This window comes from Zootermopsis nevadensis, unplaced genomic scaffold (assembly GCF_977971745.1).
Source record: "Zootermopsis nevadensis isolate Lab colony 2312 unplaced genomic scaffold, Znev_1.0 Znev_ptg000021l, whole genome shotgun sequence".
NCBI classification, from domain to species: Eukaryota; Metazoa; Arthropoda; class Insecta; order Blattodea; family Termopsidae; genus Zootermopsis; species Zootermopsis nevadensis.
The window spans coordinates 12,177,104-12,194,112 of NW_028259153.1; the positions used below are offsets into that span (position 1 = coordinate 12,177,104).

Here is a 17,009-nt window from a genome sequence, read left to right on the forward strand (position 1 = left end):
TTCTATTAGCTCCGAGCTGGGAGAGGATCTAAATTTTATACGTTCCGTTCGAGCCCACGTTATTGTATTTGTGGAGGCTGAGTGTCTCGCACTTTGGGGAGACAAACATCCCTGTTCACTATTACAATGGTGCTTACAGCCGACCATACTGATTGTAATTTATGAATGAGAATTCGCCTAAATAATAAAAATAATCTTCGATTCGAGGATTATGCCCATTGGCTCGTTCCATCCCATTTAAGTGTAATTAATCCTTTTTAAATGTCCTCTATCGTTGCTTTGAAATAGCTTTTTCCCCATTTTCCAGACCGTATAATTTTGCATTCTGAAATTCTATCTGGAATATTATAATTAATCTATAATCCCTGTATCATATCATTACTTCTCTTTAATCTCTGATTGTAAACTGTGGAACTGATAATAGAAAAAGTATTCGGCAGCTTAGAGTCTTTTGTGTCCACCCTTAGATCCGTATGAAGTAACACCCTTAAAACTTCAAGTCTATACAATTTTTCAGTGTCTTTTCATTCTCTGGAATGTAATTTACTCTAAAAACAGTCTGAGTACCCAAGTGATTTATAACATTTAAAATACCGGCACCTCTTTTCGAAATTCGCTGTACTTATGTATTTTGAATAAGAGAAGTTTGGTAAGTTATGATTCTAGGGCGACCTAACCAACCCTTTGAAGCACAAAGTTCTTGTAAATAATAGGATATTTAAAAATGTAGTATCTACCTCTCATGTACAAAGATTAAGTCATTCATGTTATTTCATAAAATAATCACTATTTATTTTTATAATCATGCGAAACCCGTAAACACACTTTGTACACAAAATCTAGAATTACTGGGCGTTAAAGTAGATGTCACATTTGCTTCAAGATGCATAACTGCAACGTACAAGGGAAGAGAGAAGTTACACCAATTCTTGTATTTGACCTCACTCGAAGAACCTTGCATCACTGCCTAGGGAATAACAGAATGAATTTTCAGGCGCAATATTTATCATTATTAATGTACGTTTGGTTCTAGTGTGGCTGCGCAACTTCCAGGGTATACGTCTTCTGTACCTTCAATTTTTAGCTTTCAATCATAAATTTGTTATTAAATGCTAAGTAAGAGTAGAACGCCCTTTAGGACTGTAACTATTACGGAATACAGTCGTCTAAAAAGTGACCATATTCCAAACACTTATATTAACATAATCTATGTTATAATTTATATCCGAGATACACAGTAGAAATTTTTGTCTCGACAGACTTCAGTTTGGACATCGTACATATTTAGTGAAATATAAAATACATTCCGAATTTCTGTCTTAATTATCAAGGAACTCTCAAATACTATTTGTCATTTCCAATACACTTCAATACGGGCATTATTTACGGCACGGAAAACTTCCAGGTGATACTCAGTTACTTTCAATATTCACCTGGGCATCTCACTTGCAGGAATAACTGCAATTCTGTATCATTACCCAAGTCCAGGGACTTCGTGTTAGCCGCCTCTGCTCGCGGAATTACCTAAATGATGCTTATTGTTTATGAACGCTATAAATCACATTTGTGTTTCGTTGAAGGTTTTGTATTTTTATGTTCAAACGTTCCCGAAGTTTTATCGAAGTTGCTTTATTCTCGAACACCCAGGCTATTAGAAAGAGATGTTTAGAACTAACTTTCCATAGGCTTACAGAATATTTTGAGAGTTCTTTACTTTCACCGCGGTCTTTGTCATTATTTTTTGCTAAGGTATTTTTATTCTTACTACTATCTGAGTTGAGGGAGAAATTTCAAGAACGACGAGGTTGAACTTTGATCTCATTAGAACCACCCTGGTCAGCTTCAATACTGTCTGAAAGAGTTAATTTATAATGAAGGGAGGGGGAGTGGTTGTAGACGTACTTTCAAATTTGGAAGTCTTTGTGCTGGCTATGAAAATCGTGATGTACGTATATCAAGATGGAGGGACTGAAAATTTCATATGTGGAGTCCCAGAAATTTATGTTCATTGCGTATGGCAACGCATCAATATTGTGCGAATATTGGACTGTACGTAACTCCATGAATCGATCTTTTGATGTCAGACTCTACACACCAGGCTGTCCGGAGTGGTGTCAGATCTTTGTGAGGGCGTATTAAATCAGCTTACATGTACGTTTTGTTATTCGCTGCATGAAGTACACGTATTTCCAGCTGCCACACATACTGTACATTTAGAATTATGTTACAACAGAACTCAGATGTGAAGATCAGTAATTTGAAGAGCGCATGGCATATTTTCTCGATCTCAAACATGTAGTGGAATTTTCAGATTTTACCAGTATTATGTTGGACACTGCCCATTTCCTGAGGTATACGCCTCTGTATTTGATGTTCATCACGTTTCGGAAGTCAACTGGTCACACATCTTCAGGTTAATGCCATTTTACTGTCAGATCGATAAGACTACTATTTCTTACGTTCCGTTGGGATTTAGTTCGGTTTTCTTCTGGAATATTGCACCGCGTGGTCTGGTACAAATTTACCAACGTTTCAGCGGATATTACTGCCTCAACCACCGGCACGATGAGACAATTTCTACCAGACTACACGTCGCAACATTCGAGAAGATAGTAACCTTCATACTCATCGTGGCAACCTGAAATCTCAGTTCTTATGATTGGCTGCAGTGATTCTATCCCAGGCAATTGAATCCATTTAACTCCCTTACACGATATTTATTTAAGATCCATTTTAATATCATACGTATTAAGGTCTGCCCCATTAGACACAGGTCATCCCATCTCACCCCCCTAGGAAAGAGGCGGCTTCCGGCTTCCAATTAAGCCTATGGAGGGTAACTACGAATGTCAAGGAGTCGTGGACAGGTGATAAGGAGCATTCTGCATATTTAGCTTTCGAGTTGGACCTGACAATCCCTGATATTTAAAACATCAATCTTGCAGTAAACATTTGGAACACAGAACTAATTAAGCAAAGAATGACTGAGCCCTTTAAAGTATAACGGTAAACTATATGCACCACCCGCTATTACATTAAATAACTGCATTTTTCCCACGTTGTGGTTCATATGATTGTTTTGTTCACCAAAACAGAGCATACCAACTAATCCTCTGTAGTGGGGACGAATTGTGTTTTCTTTGAGCTTGAACCTGACTTTGAAATATCGTTGGACGAGCTTTACTCTTGGAAGGGTTAATTCCATGCAACAGGGGCATACGTTAGAAGATTATAGTTATTCAGCTGCTCAAGAAAACCCTACATTTTATGTAACACGAAGGTTAATTTCCGTGTTCAGGTAACCTCATCGTTGGATCCTATTCTCTGGGCCAGTATAATCCAGTTAACATCTTCGCATATCATGCATTAAAATCTACGATCTCCCACGTTGTCTCTTCCCTTCGGCTTTGCAACATACAGCTGTATGCCTTTCTCGTATCCCTTCTCATCATCCCTGATTTTATTATCATGATGATATTTGGCGAGATTAAACACACTGACTGACTTTTGCCCCTGAAAATGGAACAGCGTTAAGGGCACTTAACAGAGCAGCTGCCGAACGAACAGTATAAATCAGTTCTATTAATATCATTTCAGAGAAGAGCATGAGACCAAAATCAATTGAGATGGAATTTCCAAAGGCAGGGTTAAACGGAAGGAAGGCCAGTGGATGTCTTACGTCATGGGACCCAACGGTCTCGAGTCTTGAGTTTCTCGTAAGACACAGAAGGAGCTCTTCATCTCGTTACAGTAACCTAATTATTGTCCCATCATGTGGAAGGCAACGAGAAACCACAATGTGATCACCTTCCCCTAATCACATGATGTCGGAAAATCACCATCACGAGTTTCGCCGTATATCCAGCCTGTCGTACCGGAATACGAACACAGAAGATCTTGCTTCACGTACTTTACCTCCATCTGATCTCAAACCCGAGGTTAAAATGGTATACAGTTACACAAAGTTTAACTGTCTCAGCTTTTGCAATGTAAATGAAACTCCGGTAACCTGAGCTTACTACACTCATAAATACAACTTGCTGCAGATTTAGAACTCGGACTGTTTTAACTGTCAATTCCTTTTGAAATCACACCGCTTTGTTGACTCAATATCGCAATAGTTTGCCAAAGATACAAATATTAGGCACTACGGAGGTGATTTACACGTTAATTTAATAAACAGCTTTCGGTGCCATTACAGAACTAATTTGAAATTGGAAACTTTTGTAATTTCATGATTTCGACAAGGGAATAAATTAAAATAAGGGTACATGACTACCTCCCTGGACCACGGTTCTTCTTGAGAAGTTAACAGACGCTCAACTACTCAAAAATGTGTCCGCATTTATGGAGACCAAAGATACATTATCATGTATCCAGTCCACATCATCACAATCTGTTCCTTGAAAACCTATTTTAATATTATCCTCCCATCTAAGCCTAGCCACCCCAAATCATCTCTTCGCTTAACGTTTTCCGGATAAAATATTGTATGCAGTTCTCGAGCTGATCACAGAAATTATATTGGGTGAAATTATAAAGAGCCATATTACGCAATTTTCTTCGCTGTTAAATCCAAATATTATCCTATACTGCCTGTTCTCAAGCACCCCCAGTCTTCTTTCCAATGCAAAGCAGCCTATATAAAGTAACAAATACAAAAAACAAACAAATAAACATTTAATGGCCAGAATAGGCGACAAAACAAATAATTACTTGAGTCACTTGTTTCGTTAAAATGCAGATTAATACCTATTAGCAAGATCTAGGAGTAGAGGGCAAGATAATATTTAGATATATCTTAGGAAAATAGGGTTGCGGGTTTGGATTCAATGCATCTGGCTCAGGATAGGGACCGGTGGCGGGCTTTTATTAACACGGTAATGAAGCTTTGTATTCCATAAAAGGCGGGGATTCTATTGACAAACAGAAACAAGAATTTTGCTTATTCAATTAGTTAACTGCTGACTGTATGGTCGATCCTGCTAGCCAACTCACGAGTGCGGTCCTTGATTGGTGACTCATGTAGTATGCAGACTTACAAATTGTCCAATTACTTATTCAGAGCATAGGTCTCGCCCGCCTCGAACAGCGCCAGTTAGTTCTGCCGAGCACTGTATTATATGCCAAGATGTAAATTAAAAGTGGTTTATGAACTGAAAGAATTGGCTGGTAAACAGTGAAGTTACTTCCACCTCTGAAATTGTTTTCAGAATTCCCTTTATGAGCGGCTCAATTACATTAAGTTCATACCAAATTACTATTAACTTTACTTCCTACCTCTTGCGGTTTTTCCAGAAACGGAACGGGACTACCACCTGCTTTAATATTAGAAAACTTTGCATTTCGTGAGAATTGAGGTTCTCAAGGAGGCGAAAGACGTCTTAAGCTCTGCTGCCCACAGAGTATATTTATGAGCTTCATGTGATTCCCAGAATAAACAGCGATTATTTTCCGCTTTGTAATTGATAAGCGTTGTGTTTTATTTTAGGCAGAAACTAAATCATTCAGTATTATTCAGATGAGCTTTGGTTTGAATCGGTTACGTCTCTAAATCATTTTACAAGGCCTACATAATAATGTAAAAAATTACGTAGGCCTAATCCGTTCGAATCTCAGCTGGGTTAGCAACTGCGGTGTATCTTCGCCCTGTCCAGGCGAGTGTTGGTATAAAAGCTTTCAAACAGTCCGCGACCGTCTCCTTCCAAATCCTTACTCCATAATTCATTATCACTTCCCCATCTCAATGCATTTTTGATCTCGGCAATAGTTAGGTTCACGCCACGGCCGCTTCACCGCCAAGGAAAGAACAAGGGTTTGCGTGCAGCTGGTCTGGAAAATCTTAAATGATCTAATAATTGGCTGAGAATCATGAAAGACGAGGGTATTCAGCATTATATTGACGAGAGACGAGAAAACTAACAAAAGAGACGAAGATATCGGAGCAAGGTAAATGCTGAGAGAAACTCGGTGTTCTTCTCGAAGAAGAATACGTATTTTCATCACTTAGTTTCAACAAGAAAGAAACTTTTCCATTCTCTCTAATGGCCCGCCTGCAGAAAAGGTTCCCCATATCCGGTGGAATAGAACAGTGCTCAAATTATAACTGACACTTTCGTATACGGGTCTCTGCTTTGTCTTACTCAGCGACAAATTCCGTAGAAATGAGCAGTTGAGGATAACCATTTCCTCCATCACCCACATTTTACCACGAACTCTACTGAAAATATGAAGTATAAATCGGATCACATGGTCAAAATAGCAACACAATCAATCCCTGGCTTTAATGTGTTCAACAGAGCAACCGGCCGGAGTGAGGCATGAGACTAGAATTCCATACGAACGTACGTGCGCTTTCAATGCAACACACTCGTGCAGCTCAAATGAACGGTCTTTCGCTGTGTATACTCGTCCTCACAGCTCAAACGAAGTTGCAAAAACTTCTGTGTAAATACATCGTCGTTAAATAGCTACGTTTATATTATGACCCCTGCATGTCGATCTGTCACCTTCGTCCAACTGTTGAAATCCTTCCTGGGGTCTAACACATGTATCTGAAATAAGAATTCGAACTATAGCCGCAAATCAGGGATGTATCTTCACGTGGGATTTTCGTCGTTATGTCGCTAATTAAAAACAAGACGGAAATGTTGTCCATCAAATAATTATGGACTTCAATTAGAAAAATATATCTGCTCATAGACAAATTCATCTAAATGTGAGATTTCATGCTCTGCCTGTCTTCTGGGATGTTAGGCCGTGTAGTTTGGTATATACTGACCGACGTTTCAGATGTGCTTACTATCTGGAACACTGCGGCATTCACGCCAAACCCCCACACGTGGAATTTGAACTTCGTCAATGGCCGGGAACTCCACAGCTGGAGATTCCCCAAACGGAATTCTCCGGGGGAGGATTCTCCACCCTGTCACTTTCGCGCGGAGACCCACGTACTCCTTCATGAAAAGATACTGTCACTATCGGATTTCAACCAAAACTAAAATATGTCCCAGTATTAAATTTCGTTAAAATATGTTTTTCAATTCTAGAGTTGTTTCGTGCGGACAAAACGACAGACAGGCAGATCGAGGCCTAAAATTGTGAAGATTCAGTCATGCCTCCAGCAAGAGTCTAACCCATGATCAGAGTTCTCAAGAGGTCAAAGACCATACGCGCCTTTGACCCCAGTCAACTGTAGGCGGCTCATAATCAATACTGCACGCACGAATTTAGAAAGTTTATTATTTCCAGCAGATACGGCAATATAAAAGCGAAGTCAAGTAAGCCGGTAGTGTTGGCAGCGTTAAGTTTCTAAAATAACTTATCAGTATGCGTTTTATGACGACGCACTGTCTGATCTTCCTTACTTTAAATGTAGTTTTATTAAGTTCAGAAAGTCCTGAGCCTATTATTTGGCTTGGCTGTTATTGGCCTTTTTGGCTGTTGTCAAGCACTTTAATAAATGAATTGAATTTAATTGAATAATTAGTAGTAGTAGTTGTATTGATTATTTAGGTCGTCGGTTTTTAAATCTCAAGCCGCCACTTCAATTGAAACTTACATTTCAACAATTATTATTAAATCTCGATTATTATCATAGATTCTTGCATGTATCCGAAACACCAGGCCACGCTGCTTGTAATCGTAGAACTAGTAGATAGTTCTTCTATTTGAATGTCAGATTCTCATTTGGAAGTTCGTGCTTGTAGAACTGAAGAAATGAGATGGGAGAGAGACTTTATGAAAGAGAGAAAGGGAGATACATGGAAAGTCTTGGATATCATCGTTTTGTAATCCATCAACCGCGGCTCTGGAATTAAGTGAATTATCTTATGGCTTGCAGTTACACCACATAATTAAACAAAACTCATTATGTATGTAGATTAAAATAAGATAAGATGTGAAAAGTCGACTAATACGTCTGCAGCTAGTGCGAGTCAGTCACTATGAATTGTACCCTGCAAATTCTATGTCGGCTGCCCTTTCCTGGCCTTCAACCTCGTGTCATGCAATTTGAAATAAGATGCTTCATAGTTCGTACTTGTCACCAAATATTATAGTTATTAAATCAATGATGGTGAGATGTATGGGACATGTATTGTGTTTTGGGGAGTTGATAATTGCACACAAAATTTTGGGTAGAAAGTCTGAAGGTAAGAGAATACTAGACAGACCTAGGTGCAGATAGGAATGGAATATTCGAATGTGCATTAAATAAATAGGGTGGGAGAACATTGAGTCAGTTCGTATGGTTCATTAAAGGGGCAGGAGTCGAACTTTTTCACACAAATAAAAGTTAGGTTTGCATAAAAAACTATTAATTCCTTGAAGAAGACCGTCATCTTTATAGTCGTCGCCGAGGATAAAGGCACAAATTGCTCTTGATTGTCCTTAGTTAAATGTTTCAGATTAGTACCATCAAGAATCAGTACACCTCTAATCTTAGATAGTTTCGTAATTTTCAAATGGTGACAAATATTAAATTCAGTTGCATTTGAGGTTCTAATGGCGGCGAATAAGAAGATGGCTGTTTTCTGGGTTGCAGCGTCGTGTAGTGTGGTAGATGTTTACTGACGTTTCAGTGAGAAGACAGCCATCTTCATTGTTAAATTAGTTCAAATTTTGCTTCATTCTTGTAGGAGATGCAAACAACAACACTGTCAAAAAAGAACGGCAGAAGTCCATTTATATTTATTTCGTTAAATTACGCAAAAGAAATATTGCGTATATCTCAATTATGTATGTATCTTGTCATACGCCAGTCTTTTATACTAGGAAAAGGTTTTTAAAGCCGAATATATTTCGATTTAAGTTTGAATTAAAGTACGAGTGACTGATTCGGGCCAAAATTAAGTTCACTCAGCAGTTTCTGTGCGTTGACCACAGATATTAAATTTAATCAAAATCCGTTGAGTAGTTTAGAATATGAACCATGGAAGTGAGGGTGGAGTTAACGCGATCTCCACACAGTACGTCCATTTATACACAGTGCAAAGGAAGTATGAAAATTTAAACAGCCTGCTAGGAGAACTCCCAACTCCCTGTTGTGCAGGCAGCCACCCAAGTTTCCTGCTGATATACTCACATGCCATTAACATCCAGGAAACAGGATCTCTAGTTTCTATTACATCCCAGGACGTCACGCGGAATAGTATTCAGGCCACCATGTTTCTTCTCTGCAACCATTTTGCTTCGTCCGCAATAATTCTGAAAATGGACGTGGAACATTTTCGTAATTAGCTTTAAATCCAATTCGATACAGTAATTTTACGGAACGTAGAAATACGAGTCACATACATTAAAGCAGTTTTTACCGATTTAATCACTACATTGTAATAAAAAATGATACATAACACAACCAAATATGTCTTGCCAACTCCCCCTCCAACCCTTCTGCAAGCGGTGGTGTTATCCATCGTGCAAAACTAGAATAACGTACAAGCAGAAACCCTAGATGACGCCGCACTGTATCGGTTTTCTTTAAGTAGCAAAGAAGTTAAGATTAAATCACAACTGTCCGTTTATCTTCCATCTCACAATTTAAAAATGTGCGAAGACTTACTGAAAAACCACACACCAGCTAGCTCACACACACAATGACAAATCCGGTTATCTAAATCAGTGGTATTCAACCTTTTTTGTTCGCGTACCCCCAGACATAATTTCTCTTTAACTTTGTACCCCCAAAGTTGTTGGTGTATAATTCAAATTATACATAGTATATAATCTACATTAAAATAAATTACATAAATTACATCCAAAATAATGTGTTAAATCTGGCCCTGATTATTCAGTGCTTATCATAAAATAATATTTTTTTTAAATTTCACGTACCCCGTAAGATGCCTTCGCGTACCCCAGGTTGATACCACTGATCTAGATCGCCATTAAACTTAAGAAACAGATCTTGGGTCTGCTTCTGCATTTCATTCATCAAAGCTCACTTGTAACTGTACTTACCATTTCATTTAACAATTGACAGTTCTGCATTTTGCATTTACCAATATCTGTTTCAGTATAAACAGCGATTACTTCCTTGAACAGCATTAATCAACTGATCTTTATAATGGTGAGGTGTTGTGTTTTCAGTGCGGTACGGGCTACATTCTTAAATATTATTTAGACGAACTTCGGCATCAAAGCCTAGGCCAATTATTTGTAGCCAAAACTCTAGATCTGTATTCGTTTCGCCGAGGTTTATTCATATGTGAAAATTGCACGCACTTGTGTGAAACCGTCTTGCAACTTTTAGCAATATCAGTATGAAGCACAATTCTTATGAACTCGATAGTCGCTCATATAGTGAAGAAATCACTGATCTTTACGAAACTATAATATTTGTTACCCATTGTAATGTTTGGTTCAGAAAAGTCCGTCCTTGAATTCTATCCTAAGCCAGAGGAAACCAGTTCACATCTCGGACCACTAATTAAAATAAATTTTTATATGCCTAATTGGCTCACGTCCAGGGCTTCTAAATAAAATGTTACATTTATTTTTCATTTGCCCCATGTGAGCTACGTAATCCAATATATCTCATTCTCTTTAATTTAGCCGCTAATAACACACACAAGATGACTTGGAAGGGAACACTCGCAAATTTTAGATAATATTTTATATCATTTAACTAATAATGATAGTGATTCTTTGTTTTTAAACATGAGTGCAACAATTGCATAATCACATCGCACCTGAAGATGGGCTCATGCATCTGAAACATTTAGTTCGATAAACAGTAATTCTGTGTAAAAGTGACACGCGAACAAATATCACGTATTTCCCTATCAGTACTTTGTTTTTCTCTTTTGTTTCAGGTGAGTGCTAGACCTACAAAAATGCAAATGTGCAGATGTGAAGTCGTTAATGGTAAGTGTAGAGTTAAGTATTGGCAGGACATCAGTACACGCCAAAAGTGTTCGTGATGTGCACAATTGTGTCCCATAACGAAGACATTACATATTTGCCATATAATCTTCCAGTTATATTTAAATATGTCAATAATTCAGACGCTACTAAATATTTGTTTAGGATGATCCACTGTTTTGTCAGGACATCACAAATTTGGGAATAACTTTGTACAAATTTCTGAAGAACACGTCCGACGTTCAGAGCGAGATAATAAAACCGTTCTGTGTAGGTATAATGATGAAATGCACAAATCGCATGTGAAGTCATTCCATACACATCGCGTTGCCAAAGAGAAATTATGCAAATTTGTTTTCATTCCACGTATGCGTGAGTATGTGTGAAAGTTTATCAAAGTATTTACATAATTATGTTTGTCATTTATGTGTTCGCGTATATAGTGTGTGTATGTGCGTGTTTTGTATTTGTGTGTATGTTTGTTTGAATGTACGTATTTATTATGTTTGCTTGTATATAGTGTCTTGCGTACATGTTTTATGTATGCATGAGTTTTGGTACTGAGGAAGGTGATGGGCTCATAATTAAACAATTTCGTGCACATAAAAAATTTCGTGTCGTTTGAATCCGGAAGGGCTTGCTGACAAACACTGTTATCAGAATATCAATCCCTTTTTGTTTGTTTGTAAAATATTTGTATTCTAACGCAGAGGAAGCAAACGTCCTTCTCCACCACTGCCACACTCTGAAACAGCTCACCTTTAAATAAACAATATTAACTGGAGCATATATTACTTTTCCTCTCAGGTTGACGCCAGATTGTGAAAGCGTTAGCCGAGAATTCCGGACGCTCTAATATCCTTCCCTCAGGGATATTACAGCTTCTTGGTGGCGCTGTAGCTGTCTGTACTTGTCCTTCAGGTTTCTGCTCGTGATTCAAATAACAAAACCATGTTTTGTGCGGCCGTGTGCAAATTATAACTGGATTTAACAGCTTCCATTCTGAGCAGATAATCATTTGTATTACATTACTGTGAAGTGGCAGTATTAATAAAAGCGTGTCACTGCACAACTGGAATATTTTTCAGGTCACGGATAAATGTCCTCTTTTTTTGTGTTGTGTTGTCCAGTGTAGACAGAGGATTAGCGTCCATTTTCTAGATTATTCATAGTTTTAGAATTAATTCTGAGTTGGTATTGTCCAGAGAACCTAATCCATGACAACTGGAGAAGAGAAAAGAAGTTAACCATCTATTTTCTCGGTGAATTATATTAGTATCTGAAACTTCTTTACCAGTGGTCTGAAATTTACTGAAATGAAGAAGCCTGACTAATGTGTTGATAGTTAAAAATGTAAATCGCAGTGTTGAAGACTTATTTTGTTTTAAATTGCAGAGCCTGAAGGTAAAATACCACTTGGAAACATAGAAGTAGATGGGTGGATACTATTAAAATGTGACTTAAGGAAATACTTGGGTGTATGGGTTTTTTTTATTCATAAATGGCGGTCAATTTCATGATCCGAGCGATTATCTGCTTATAAATACGTAGCTGGTCACTCAGCCAGTTTTTTGTTACCAGACGATTTGTCGCTGATGCTACCCGTCGTATTGGATTTTCATCTGCAGTAACAAGAAAACGGAAACCGCTTTCTTCAGGTAAAAGTCTTGTCCGGAACGAGATTACATATCAACAGAAGCAGGAGCCAAATGTTCCGTTTCTGTTATGAATTCAGGGGGTCAGGTGTTCGAAATCCCACCGCAGCAGGTACGGATATCGTGATCCGAATCCATTGAGCCGGGCCCAGTAACATCCGCCCAACGCCCATACAAGGATTTCTACCAAATGTCTTGAGGACCCTGAAAGCTAGCAAAACCGGAAGACAGAGGCCCATTGCTCATTGGGGCCGTAGAGTCAATTACGGTAATAGACCTAATAAAGGCAATTAAAATGTATGATTTGTAGGGGAAATTAATCGCTGATTAAACACCTGAATGCTTCACTGGATGGTAACTTGGGATAGAAATAACTACGCGTACTTAACCTATAACGCAGAATTAAATCCATTAATGTAGCCTCTTTTTCACACTGCGGATTACGATACAGTAGTGCTTCGTGAAAGTAATTCACTGGGCCGTGGCGTAAGACATAATACAATATGAAATCAGTTAATTCAAAGAAATACCATACTAATATTAGTAAATATTTCATAATAAGTTATCGTTATATATTTTAATTTTATGTTTCAGGGGAATATATATACATATATATATTTAAACTCTACATAATTTCCAGACAAAAGATCATATTGTGGCACGTTGCACTTAGTAATATTTAAACGTTTGGTTGCTTCTAAATCTTTACAAGCGTACGCTAGTTTATTGTAGTGTTTTCCTTGGTCAGTCCATTTAATAAGAAGGTTGGACAGTAAAATGGGACGAGGACAGAACACCGTTTGAACTACTTTCAACTAATTTTGGCGGAGACGCACGAAATGGCGATGCATGTTTTATTACACGTAAGACAGGCCTAACCAAGGGCAAGCGTGCAGTCTTTGCTGACGAGTGTCGAGTTCAAAATTTGGCCGGGTAACAGCCCACGCTTAAAGTATTCCGGTTGATCGCGTCTGTGTGCTATAAGAGCACAACATAATATGAGGGTTGTACATCCACTTGGCATTTTACTGTAATTACTGAGAATAAAACGACCGTCGTAAAACATAATCGATCGACGCAAGTCGCCGTAGATGCCTGTGTGTTTCGTATTAATGAGATTCAAAGTTTTGATTGTCTTCCGAGAGCGGTCACAGCAATTGAGAAAATTATCCGTTGAATTCCTCGTCAGAATATTGAATAATGTGGAAAGATATTTTTCGTTCCATCAACACAGCCCATATTACGGCTCAATTTCACAGTCCGGTGTTTATTTCTTAAAAATAGACCATCAGGATTGGTGAGATTCTTTGCATGTGGAAGTGCGCAAAGTTACAAATGTGTTTATCTGTTATATTTTACATCCTGTGCGCAGAATTGTATTTTTATTTGCTGCAGATAGAAATAGAATTTTTCCAATTTTCCCTTTCTTCTGTGACGCGAGCAACGTACACCGAAATATACATCTCAGTTCATATTATAGAGACACACAGTTTTCCTTTGCTTCGTTAAACGTTTCAGATGAAAGTAATTAATGAGCAACCGTTAGACAGCATATTTCCCTAATTACGAAAAGACTCAAAACTGTCAAATCCTCGCTTATATTCATCAAACGTTGCGACCGAGGGATTAGAACTCTTTCTTCATATCGGTAAATTTTGAGTTTAATTCTTTGTCCATACACCTCACATTCTGGCCGAGATTTTTAATTATTCTCCTCAGTCTCTTCATGCAAATGTCGGAACAGTGCCTTAAATTAGGTCACTGCCGCAACTGCCATATTCTTTCGAATTTTTATTAATCGGTCGTTTCATTAGTTGACGCTCGGTTGTCTGACAGCGCTGTTAAAAGGCTACAGATAAGTAAATAAACAAAGCCTATTTTCATATTTTAAATGGTGATCCTAGTAGTAACTGTTCAGTGACATGAAGTAGGCCTAAAGGTGCAGTTTAATGACGGAACAAAATGGAATCGAGCGACAGAGGCCGCGAGATAACGCTATACTGACTGCAACATATTCGACGCTTGGGAGTTCCCTGACGTGGAACACTACTTGACCAAATTTCGAGTATTACGGTAGAAGTGAAATTGCAACACAAATTAATGAAGTCGTATAAAACACAATTAACGGCTTGTGATGCCCGAAACTGCCGTCAGCGCACCTGGGTCCCAGCCTCAGCTTTAAAACGAAAAATTGACAGTCAGATAACTCCCACATATTTCTTCTTTTTATTTGTTACAATTTGCGAGCGCTTCCAGGAAAATCGTTAATAATTTCTTTAGCTTCACTTAATCCTACCTGCTGGGCCATGAGAACTGACAATTCAGAAAGGTTTTATATAAGGTCACAGCTACTGACAGTAAAAAATCTGATTCCGCCTTCAAAACTTGAAATCCCTTTCAGGAAATAAATAACGTCATTTTAAGTCAGATTATTAATAGTCGGCTGTAAAGTACAATACTGTATGTGCGACTCGATGAAGATGCTCTGTTGTTGTAGGAACGGACATACAGTTTCAGTTCTCTGATTGGCCGAAATCGTTAACTACAGCGGGATTGTTTCCTTGTGTCGTTGGTTCGGATCGCTCCTAGTTCATTGATTTTCTTCTACGTAGCAACCTGTCAGCCTACAAACCACGCGACACATTTTATAACGGCCATGAAGAAGCGTTGTCATATTATCCAATGGAAAGATATGAAATCGGTGTACGAAACGCCAGGGTTGAAACTTCTCCACTAAAGTAGCTTGCGGAGAAAAGTTATCAAAGATACAGACTTTAATCTCATTAAAGACTTAAATGAACGCGTTTATATTCGGCCTTTCAGCATACAGTTTAAAACTTTCTGTTTGAAACCAAAGGCGTTCGCAAAAGCCTGCCATTATTTTGTACAGAGCCAGACGAATCCAATCCACGCCTACGTCAGAAACTGATGTGTGACACCCAGTTCTAATCCCTCTTTCTTTTCTCACATCTTGCTGATGGCGTATTCTAAAGCTCCTCTTTGTTACAAACCATTCGAAGCAGGAAATGCATAGAAAGTTTACCTACACGGACGTTACTCTATATTTCATTTGAACACATTTTAATTTTTCTCACTAGTACAGTAAAACTACAGAAATATTAATTCAGAGTTTCAAACACGTGGTCTCTCACATTAGTGGAAGAATACGGATTGATGAGACAAGGGTGCTGATTACAATATTTGGGCCCAACAGGGTTAAAGTGAGGCCAGATAAATCTTCTTAATGAGAAGCATCACAACTTGTGTGCACTTCTTGACTAGGTGGGCGACCATAGCTTTCTCAAAGATTCTGATCCATTCAGCTGGTGGCAGATTCAACTGATCCATGGTCACAGTTCTTTTGACAATCTGCATACTAAAATATTTATCTTCGTAAGATCCCTGTCACGAGAGAATTCTGGTTGTGTGTACTTGAAAGACAAAAGCAGTCCACGACTATGTTCGCTTAATTTAGCGACATAATAAAAGAAGATTTACTTCTAGAAATTATTAATTTGTACTATTATCTGTTAACTGCATGGCATGCAAAGAATTTGTAAACTTGTTTATGTAATTTTAGCACGCGAGCCGTGAAAAAGGTCACCGCCCTTTTCTTATGTATCCAAACATCACAGTGTTACTATTAGCCAGCAGACGTAGCTTTCATGATCAACTTTATGCAGTAGTGTCCCACTTAAGAAGTTAAAAGTCACGAAACTGACCATCTTTTATGTAGCCTGAAGGTCCATTATTGTGTTCACAACAGCCAGCCAATGGACACTATCCTGAGCTAGTTGAATCCAGTACGCGGCCTCAAACAATTTTCTTTAAAATCCAAGTCAACATAAGCTGTCCATCTACGCCTAGATCTCTTCCTTTCGTTTCTTACGGACTAGAATGAAACATGTATCACTAATCGCCGTCATCTGTACGCCCAGAAGACAGCCATCTTCATAACCATGTCTCGTCTCGTCTTTTCTGACGTTGCTTTGTGTAATCACGTCTTGTCTTGTACTTCCACTGCGATCGGCTGTATAGGTCAACACTTCTCTGCATGTATAACTGTTAATCAGCTCGTATTTAATTGCATACATGTTTCTTCAGTGTTGAATTGGTTAAAGACCAACTTCAGTTCAACCACTGGATACGACATTTCTTTTAACAGGCGCAGAGCCTTTATCGGTTTAGGTGTCGTGTCTTAAGCAAATATGAAATGTTTATTACACTTTTAATATGTTTCACAGATTTCATGTAGCAAGCTATTTTAAATTATGTAGCATGCTACTTACTTGGTAAATATCACCATAGCATGATATTAATAACAGCCAAGTACGTCTTGGTCATGAACAAGAAGTGGTTTTGTAGTTCATCATGCTGAGGAAGTTTAATTATTTTTAAAAAAATTCAATACCTGTTCGCAGAGAATGGATTCTTCTTGGAATGCAAAATATCGGAAACGTTGTATGTCCTTGCAATGCTCGGGCGGAATAA

General features: G+C 38.3%; 1 protein-coding gene across 3 annotated transcripts in view; it reads left to right on the forward strand.

The window, feature by feature from the left end:
* Positions 1 to 17,009, forward strand: part of LOC110841283 (irregular chiasm C-roughest protein-like) — a 302,701-nt gene that overhangs the window by 155,669 nt on the left and 130,023 nt on the right. Inside the window, exon 1 of one of the 3 annotated variants that reach the window (XM_087352627.1) lies at positions 10,849 to 10,866. The exons of the other annotated variants lie outside the window; for them this stretch is intronic. The gene's annotated coding sequence lies outside the window, so the exon portion shown is untranslated. Of the gene's footprint in view, positions 1 to 10,848; positions 10,867 to 17,009 lie in introns of those variants that run through there. 3 annotated transcript variants of the gene reach the window in all.